The sequence below is a fragment of the Beta vulgaris genome, chromosome 6, assembly GCF_026745355.1.
Source record: "Beta vulgaris subsp. vulgaris cultivar EL10 chromosome 6, EL10.2, whole genome shotgun sequence".
NCBI classification, from domain to species: domain Eukaryota; kingdom Viridiplantae; phylum Streptophyta; class Magnoliopsida; order Caryophyllales; family Amaranthaceae; genus Beta; species Beta vulgaris.
This window is the reverse complement of record NC_079207.1, coordinates 62,649,468-62,658,849: the sequence shown is the minus strand read 5'-3', so window position 1 is coordinate 62,658,849 and position 9,382 is coordinate 62,649,468.

The following is a 9,382-nucleotide window of genomic DNA, read 5'->3' as shown; positions in this document are numbered from 1 at the left end:
GACTCGTGTACCGAAAACCGTGGATGCTTCGAGGGGACATGGGATGATATATCAAAGACTTCTACGACTTTTAACGGGGATTGAAACAACTTTTATGACCGCTTCAGGGTGATTCCGTGCCTACACCACAAAATCATAAATGGGTGGTTTGGTGGCATTGTGGGGGCAATTTAGATGGTGCGAAGCACCCGAGATACATTATAAGTCATACCACATCCATTGGAAGGTTGTCGCAGAAAAATATGACCGTCCTCGGAGGAGCCCTAAAACGGTTAAAATTGAAGGCTATAATTCACGGTTTTTGACGTCCCCAAAACCCGTGCACCGAATGCCGTGGGATGCCTCGAGGAGACATGGGATGTTATATTAAGGACTTCTACGACTTTGACCGGGAATAAGAACAACTTTTACGACCGTTTCGTGGTTTTTACGTGGCTGCACGACAAAATAATAATTTGGTCGTTTGGTGATATTTTGGTGCAATTCAGATGGTTCGAAACACCCGCGATGCATTGTAAGTCGTGCCACACCCAATAGAAAGGTTTTCGGCAAAAATATGACTGGGTTCGAAGGAGCCCAAAAACGGACAAGATTGAAGGCTAAAATTCACGGTTTTAGACGTCACCGGGACTCGTGCAACGAATGTCGTGGGATGCCTCGAGGGGACATGGAAAGGTTTATTAAGGACTTCCACAACTTTGAACGGAAATAAAAAACAACTTTTACGACCGTTTCGGGGTCATTTCGTTGCTGCACCACAAAATCATAAATGGGTGATTTGATGGTGGGGCGATTCAGATGGTTTAAAGCGCCCGAGATGCATTCTAAGTCGTGCCGCACCCCATAGGAAGGTTTTGGACTAAAAATAAGACAGCGGTCGGAGTAGCGCGGGGTGCATTGTAAGTCGTGCCGAACCCCATAGGAAGGTTTTCGGGTAAAAATAAGATCGGGATCGGAAGAGCCCTAAACTGATCAAAATTGAAGGCTATAACTCACGGGTTTAGACGTCCCCGAGACCCGCGCATTGAATACCGTGGGATGCCTCGAGGGGACATGGGATGGTACATTAAGGACTCCCATGAGTTTAAACGATCATAAAAACAACTTTTATGGCCGTTTTGGGGCCATTCCGTGGCTGCACCACAAAATCATAAATGGGTTCCAGTTAGAGTTCTGTCAATAGTAAGGGTATTTTCAGCACAAAGTCAAAGTTCGAGGGTATGTGGGGAATTTCCCATATGTGAGGAGTAATTTGAGAATTACGTCAAACCTCAAGGAAATTTCCTAATGAAAAATGGTGCGAAGCACCCGGGATGCATTGTAAGTCGTGCCGCACCCCATAGGAAGTTTTTCGGAGAAAAATATGATCGGGCCCGAAGGAGCCCTAAAACGGTCAAAACTGAAGGCTATCACGGTTTTAGACGTCCCCAAGACCCATGCACCGAATGTTGTGGGAGAGGGGACATAGGATGGTATATTAAGGACTTCCACGACTTTGAACGGACATAAGAATAACTTTTACGACCGTTTCGCGGCCATTCCGTGGCTGCACAACAAAATAATAAATTGGTCCTTTCGTGGCATTAATTCAGATGGTGCGAGGCACCCGAGATGCATTATAAGTCGTGTCGCACCCTATAGGAATGTTTTTGGCGACATATATGACTGGTCCCGGAGGCGCCCTAAAACGGTCAAAATTGTAGGCTATAAGTCACGATTTTAAACGTCCTCAGGACTCGTGCACCGAATGCCGCGGGAATCCCCGAGAGGACATAGGATGGTATATTAAGGAGTTCCACGACTTTGAACAGGCATAAACACAACTTTACGACCATTTCGGGGTCATTCCATGGCTGCACGACAATATCATAAATGGGTGGTTTGATGGCATTCTGAAGCAATTCAGATGGTGTGAAGGACCTGGGATGCATTGTAAGTCGTGCCACACCCCATAGGAAGGTTTTTTTGGTGAAAATTTTGACCGGGCCAACATAACCCTAAAACGGTCAAAATTGAAGGATATAAGTCACGATTATAGACGTCCTCGGGACACGTGTATCGAATGCTGTGGGATGCCTCGAGGGGATATGGGATGGTATTTTAAACACTTTCACGGCTTTGAACGAGCATAAGAACAACTTTTACGATCGTTTCGGGGCCATTCCTTGTTGCACCACAAAATCATAAATGAGTTGTTTGATAGCATTTTGGGGCAATTCAGATGGTGCGAATCACCCATGATGCATTGTAAGTCGTGCCACACCCCATTAGAAGGCTTTCGGTGAAAAATATGACCGGGTTCGGAGGAGTCCTAAAACTGTCAAAATTGAAGGCTATAAGTCACGGTTTCAGATGTCCAGATGACTCGTGCACCGAATTCCATGGGATGCCTCGAAGGGACATGGGATGGTACATTAAAGACTTTCCACGACTTTGAATGGGCATAAGAACAACTTTTACGACCGTTTCGGGAACATTCCGTGGCTGTACCACAAAATCATAAATGGGTGATTTGATGGTATTGTGGGGGTAATTAAAATGGTTTGAAGCAACCCGGATGCATTGTAAGTCTTGCCGCACCACATATAAAGGTTTTCAACGAAAAATTAAATCAGGACTCGTAGGAGCCCTAAACCGGTCAAAATTAAAGGACATAACTCATGGTTTTTGACGTCCCCGAGACTTGTGCAACGAATGTCGTGGGATGCCTCTAGGGGACATGTGATGGTATATAAAGGACTTCCACGGCTTTGAATGGATATAAAAACAACTCTTACGGCCGTTTCGGTGTCATTGCGTAGCTGCAATACAATTGTCCCCTCGGGATGCATTGTAAATCGTGCCGCACCCCTAGGAAGGTTTTCGGCGAAATCATGACCGGTCCTGCAGAATAACGTGGGATTCCTTGAGGGGACATGGGATGGTATATTAAAGAATTCCACGACTTTGAACGAGCATTAGAACAACTTTTACGACCGTTTCGGGGCCATTCCGTGGGTGCACCACGAAATCATAAATGGGTTGTTTGATAGCATTCTGGGGTAATTTAGATGGTGCGAAGCACCCGGGATGCATTGTAAGTCTTGTCGCACCCTAGAGGAAGTTTTTCGGAGAAAAATATGACAGAGTCCGGAGGAGCACCAAAACAGTTAAAATTGAAGGTTATAAATCACAGTTTTAGACGTCCCCGAGACCTATGCACCGAATGCCGTAGGTATGCCTCGAGGGGACATGTGATAGTATATTAAGGACTTCCACGATTTTGAACGGGCATAAGAACAACTTTAACGATCGAATCAGGGTCATTCCGTGGCTGCACGACATAATCATAAATGGGTGGGTTGATGGCGTTGTGGGGCAATTCAGATGGTGCGAATCACCTGGGAGGCATTATATGTCGTGCCGCATCCATATGAAGGTTTTCGGAGAAAAATATGACCAGGCCCGGACGAGCCCTAAAACGGTCAAAATTGAAGGCTCCAAGTCACGGTTTTAGACGTCATCCGGATCCTTGCACCAAATGCCATGGGATGCCTCGAGGGGACATGGTTTGGTATATTAATTACTTCCACTACTTTGAACGGGTATACCAATAACTTTTTTACGACTGTTTCGGGTCCATTCCGTGGTTGCACCACAAAGTCATAAATGGGTTGTTTGGTGGCATTATGGGGCAACTCAGATGGGATGCATTATATATCGTGCCGCATCCATATGAAGATTTTCGGAGAAAAATATGAGCGGGCCCGGAGCAACCCTAAAATGGTCAGAAATTGAAGGCTCTAAGTCACGGTTTTTGACGTCCTCGGGACCCTTGCACTGAATGTTGTGGGATGCCTTGAGGGGACATGATTATATTAATGACTTCCACGACTTTGAACGGGAATAAGAATAACCTTTACGACCGTTTTGGGGCTATTCCGTGGCTGCTCGACATAATAATAAATTGTTCCTTTGGTGGCATCTCGGGTAATTCAGATGGTGCGAGTCACCAGGGAGGCATTATAAGTCGTGCCGCACCCCATAGGAATGTTTTCAGCGACATATATGATTGGTCCTAGTGGAGCCTAAAAACGGTCAAGATTGTAGGCTAGTCACGGTTTTAAACATCCCCGTGACTCGTGCACCGAATGCCGTGAGATGCCTCAAGGGGATACGAGATGGTATATTAAGGAGTTCCAAAACTTTGGACAGGCATAAGAACAACTTTTACGACTGCTACAGGGCCATTCCTTGGCTGCACCATAAAATCATAAATGGATGGTTTGATGGCATTCTGGGGTAATTGAGATGGTGCGAAGCACCTGAGATGCATTGTAAGTCGTGTTGCACCCCATATGAAGGTTTTCGATGGAAACTATAACCGGACCCAAAGAACCCTAAAACGGTCAAAATTGAAGGTTATAGTCACGCTTTTAGGCGTCCTCGGGACTCGTGCATCGAATGTCGTAGGATGCCTCGAGGAGACATGGGATGGTATATTAAAAACTTCCACGACTTTGAACGAGTATCAAAATAAATTTTACGACCGTTTCGGGGCCATTCCGTGGCTGCACCACAAAATCAGAAATGGGTTGTTTGATAGCATTCTGGTAATATTCAGATGGTGCGAAGCATCCATGATGCATTGTAAGTCGTGCCACATCCCATAAGAAGTTTTTCGGGGAAAAATATGACCGGGTAATGAGGAGTCCTAAAACTGTCAAAATTGAAGGCTTGAGGGGACTTGAGATGGTGTATTAAAGACTTCCACGACATTATACAGGCATAAGAACAACTTTTACAACCGTTTCGGGAATATTCCGTGGCTGCACCAGAGAATCATAAATGGGCTATTTGATGGCATTGTGGGGTAATTCAAATGGTTTGAAGGACCCGGGATACATTGTAAGTCGTGCCGCATCACATAGAAATATTTTCAACGAAAATTAAGACCGATCTTGGAGGAGCCTTGAATCGGTCAAAATTAAAGGTTGTCACTCATATGGTTTTAGACGTCCCCGAGACCCGTGCATCGAATGCCATGGGATGCCTCGAGGGGACATGGGATGATATATTAAATACTTCCAAGACATTGAACGGGTATAAAAACAACTTTTACGACTGTTTCAGGATCATTGCGTGGCTGTAGCACAAATCATAAATGTGTTGTTTGACAACATTGGGCGGCAATTCAGATGGTGCGAATTAAGCACCCGCGGTGTCTTTCAAGCCTTGAAAGTAAGATCTGTGTGCTATCGGGTCCCTTATCTCTTCTGCAAGTTCAATCTTAGGATACTTGTAGGTGAGGGGACATCCCATCTCACTAACATGTTAGTTCAATCCTTAGACACTAATATGTAAGTATTGAACTTTCTGTTTACTTCTCATTTATTTTAGACTTCGCGTTTGTGGGGGATTGTAGGATTTAACTCAAAGACACACCCTTACCGCGACTTTGCGGCTTCGCGTTGAATGCTACAATCCCCTACAAACGCGAAGTCTAAAAGAAATGAGAAACAAGCAGTAACCTTTATCGCGCCTCACGGTAGCCCCGCGTCTTGTGGTCTCTACTTTATTCACGGTAGATTGTTGCAAGCCTACCGCGACTCGTGGTATAATTTGCGACCTGGTGTGTTTCCGAAATATTTGAAATATTTGTTGTTTCTTGATTTATTTCGAAGTTATTTTATTACTCTCATATTGCTATTGGCCGTTTTTCCGTCATTATTCATTCATACTTCCTCCGTTTCACAATAAGTGAAACACTTTTTGTATTTGGAAGAATCACAATGAGTGAAACCAAGCTCCAAATGGTAAAAAAGTTCACTCTGATTACAAATATACCACCAAAAAGTAAGAGGGGACCACAACTTCAATACTTCTTCACTCTACTTTATTGTGGTCCCAACTTTCTCTCTCTAAATTCCTTGGTAACTCTCCACTTTTTCTCTATGTTTCACTTATTGTGGAACAGAGGAAGTATAACCTAAAAACACAAGCCTACCTTACTTTCTCTGAGATTTGAGTAGTTCTTGAGAAATACCAATCTTTGATCTGGTGCACGGAGTCAGAGATAGTTGTGCGAACATTGAGGGACGAACGTCATAGTGAATCCGCACCGGTGTTGGCGAAATACGTTTCTAAGACAGTGACCATCATACCACGATGCAACTTGTTCGTGTAATTCAGGTTAAGTTATTTTCTGCAAATCTACATCTTATACATCGCATTCCAACTTAACCATGGACCATGGTACAACCCATACTTTGCGGCAATGTGAGGCCAATTTTTGCCGCCATTGCTTCAGCCAATGCAACACTCCAGCCCGCCCTAATTCTTTGCACTAGAGCTCGCACAATCTTGCCATGCTCATCACCAATTAGCCATTGTGTCATGTAATATTTATTTTGAAATAGAAAATTTTCAATAATTTCTACAGGATAGGACGAGGATCTCAATGATCTATGCAATTTGGATTAGGTTCTCTCAAATTCCAATCCAATTCTTTTCTAATTTTTCAGACTAGGTTTTAGGCCCGTGCATAATGCACGTGAACTATTTAGTATAATAACAATGTTTATATATCAGCTACAATGAAAACGTGTAAACGATTCTTACGTTAGCTTGATAAAAAACTTTGTATATAAGAGATATACACCTTTATATTAATTATAAAGTTGTTTAACATATACATGATACTCATATGTTCGGAAGACTTCTTTTTATCGCAAAAATGAAAGATTTTTTTCCTTGAATAATGCAAAAGTGGGTTTTAATTCCCAAAATATGCCCCAAAAAAAAAAAATTCCCTGCGTACCGTCCACGTAGGATGGCACGCGAGAAACTATTTTATTTTTGTTTTTCCCCACGAAAACCGCTACTCATAGTATCAGTTTATTTTAAAATAAATCGCTACTTTGAGTAGCGGTTTATACACATAAAACGCTATCTCAAGTAGCGGTTTACCTGGGCAAAATGTTGCAAGCACATATCAAACTCTGGAGTTGGGGATTTCAGTAAACCGCTACTTGAAGTAGCGGTTTTACTTAAGTAGAGAGAAAAAAAATTCTCGCGTGTCGTTCTACGTGGACGGTACGCAGGGATTTTTTTTTTTGGGCATATTTTGGGAATTAAAACCCACTTTTACATTATTCAAGGAAAAAACTTCCAACGAAATTTATTAAGAAGTTACTTCCTCCGTTCTATTTCTATAATATTGCAAAATGAGATTTTTACACTATCCATTCACCATCATAACATTTCACTATATATTATGATTTTTCTGTAAGGAAAAATATTATCATGTTGGGTCTTGTTAGATTCGTCTCGATATATACTTTCAAAATATCAATTTTGTATAATTTTACTAAAAAGTAATTAAAGATATTAATAGTTAAAATAGTGCATTGGCAAATGTGAAAACTCAATTGTTGCAGTAGAAGAAGAACGGAGGTTGTATAACATAAGCCAACAACACCTTAAGAGGAACTTTGGAATTCCATATTTTCTCCACACTTTCGATAAATTGAACCGCTAATAACTTATATATGGGAATTCCTTGAAAAATTAATAAAGTGATGACATGATTTAATATAATATACCAATTTTGGTGTAGCCCCACAAAGCCATCATCTAAGGGTTGAGAGGACAAAGCTAAATTAATGATCTCAACTGCTTCAAAAAGGGAGAAAATTTGCACGAACTTGGTCTTATCCCAGTAACCACTTAGGGGTCAATTGTCTTAGAAACCCCCTCTCCACATTACAGTCTTCATTTTTTACTCGAAATGGCCTTAAAGTATTAGACTTCCCATGTTCTTTCTCATAAATTAGTACTATTAGGCAATTTTTACTCGTGACTGAGAAATGGCTACATAAAATTAGTCATGACTAAGAACTGGTCTCGGGAGATACAAACCTACCATGTGATAGAGATTGTCCTTGATTTTAACACATAGCCGAAAAAACTGTCTTTTCTGAAACATCATAAGAAATTTTGTTCCAACTGACGGAATAAGTACCATATGGGGTATAAATAACATATTCCCGTTGCTACCTGAAATTACCACACTTTCGATGATATATTGTATCATATCTTATTCCCCGTTCCATCTGACGTAATGAGTATCATAGGGGGTTTCTCACTTTACTTTTTCGCCTAAATACCTTATTCCCCGTCGCTACTTGAAATAATCCTTACTCATTAGTTTCTTCCTAAAAAAAATTTTAGAATATATTAAGTCACCACAATTTTAATATTAAGAATAATTTAGAAAATGATAATTTTGTATAGTAAACAAATATAAATACACAGTACTTGTATAATATATGTGTGGTTTATAAGTTCTCCATATGATTTACATTTCAATGTTATCTTTTACATCAAAGAAAAAAGAAGCTGTCAAAACAAAGTGTACAGGCAAATTAACAACTTTTCTAATTCGATAACTTCTGATCTTGCAACAACATTTTTACTCTCTTATAGACCAACTAAAATTGAATACTTATAAATCCCTCTTTTGATATCTAAGCTTGATATATAATTAACTCATTTTGTTGATTCACCTTCTCAATTAGTGTCTCGAAGCTCATTAAAGAAAGCTATATTTTATAATTTAAGCACATAGACCATGTTTCACTTTCTCTGCTAATCCTTTATTTTAGAATTTTTATATAGAATGGGCCAAATTCAAAGTGTACATTTCTTTAAAAAAGATATTAATATCAAGCGTAAGTTCATAAGTGGATGTATTTATATTTATTGTTTCATTTGAATGTAAGAGCGTGGGAAAATTTTGAGTGATCCTAAGGTTTACCCTCTTAGACACAATAAAATAATAATATCAATATACATACAATAAATTGGATAGAGAACAATCATAAAATTAACGTCTGAATGTACTATTGGCCAAGGAAATTTCAATAATTAGAGGATTGGCAACCCGTTGGATCACCTAATCATCTAAATTCTTTCGAACTTATATCGTCATAGTTTGGTCAAAATAAGTTGAAGTGAACCGACCCTTATATGTCGGTTTTCACTTTTTTTTTACCTTATTTAATATCTTGTTTCATATATTGTCTCTTGTATTACTTCTCTAACTTTAAGGGACTGTTCTCCCCAGCTTATTTTCACTTCATTTCAATTCCTAAATTATTATCATTACTATTAGTTATAATTTAATTCAGTTCAGTTGTTTTATGCTAGAGAAAACATGCCCTAACTCTTTTTTTTTATATAAAAATTTAGTATGTATTCACTAGGGGAAAAAAAAGGAAGGGCTGCGCAGGAAGGGCAGCGCTTTTCTTGAAAGCGCAGCCCTACTAGTGAGGGGCTACGCTTTTTACAAAAAGCGCAGCCCTACATAACAGAAGGGTTGCGCTTGTTGAAAAAGCGCAGC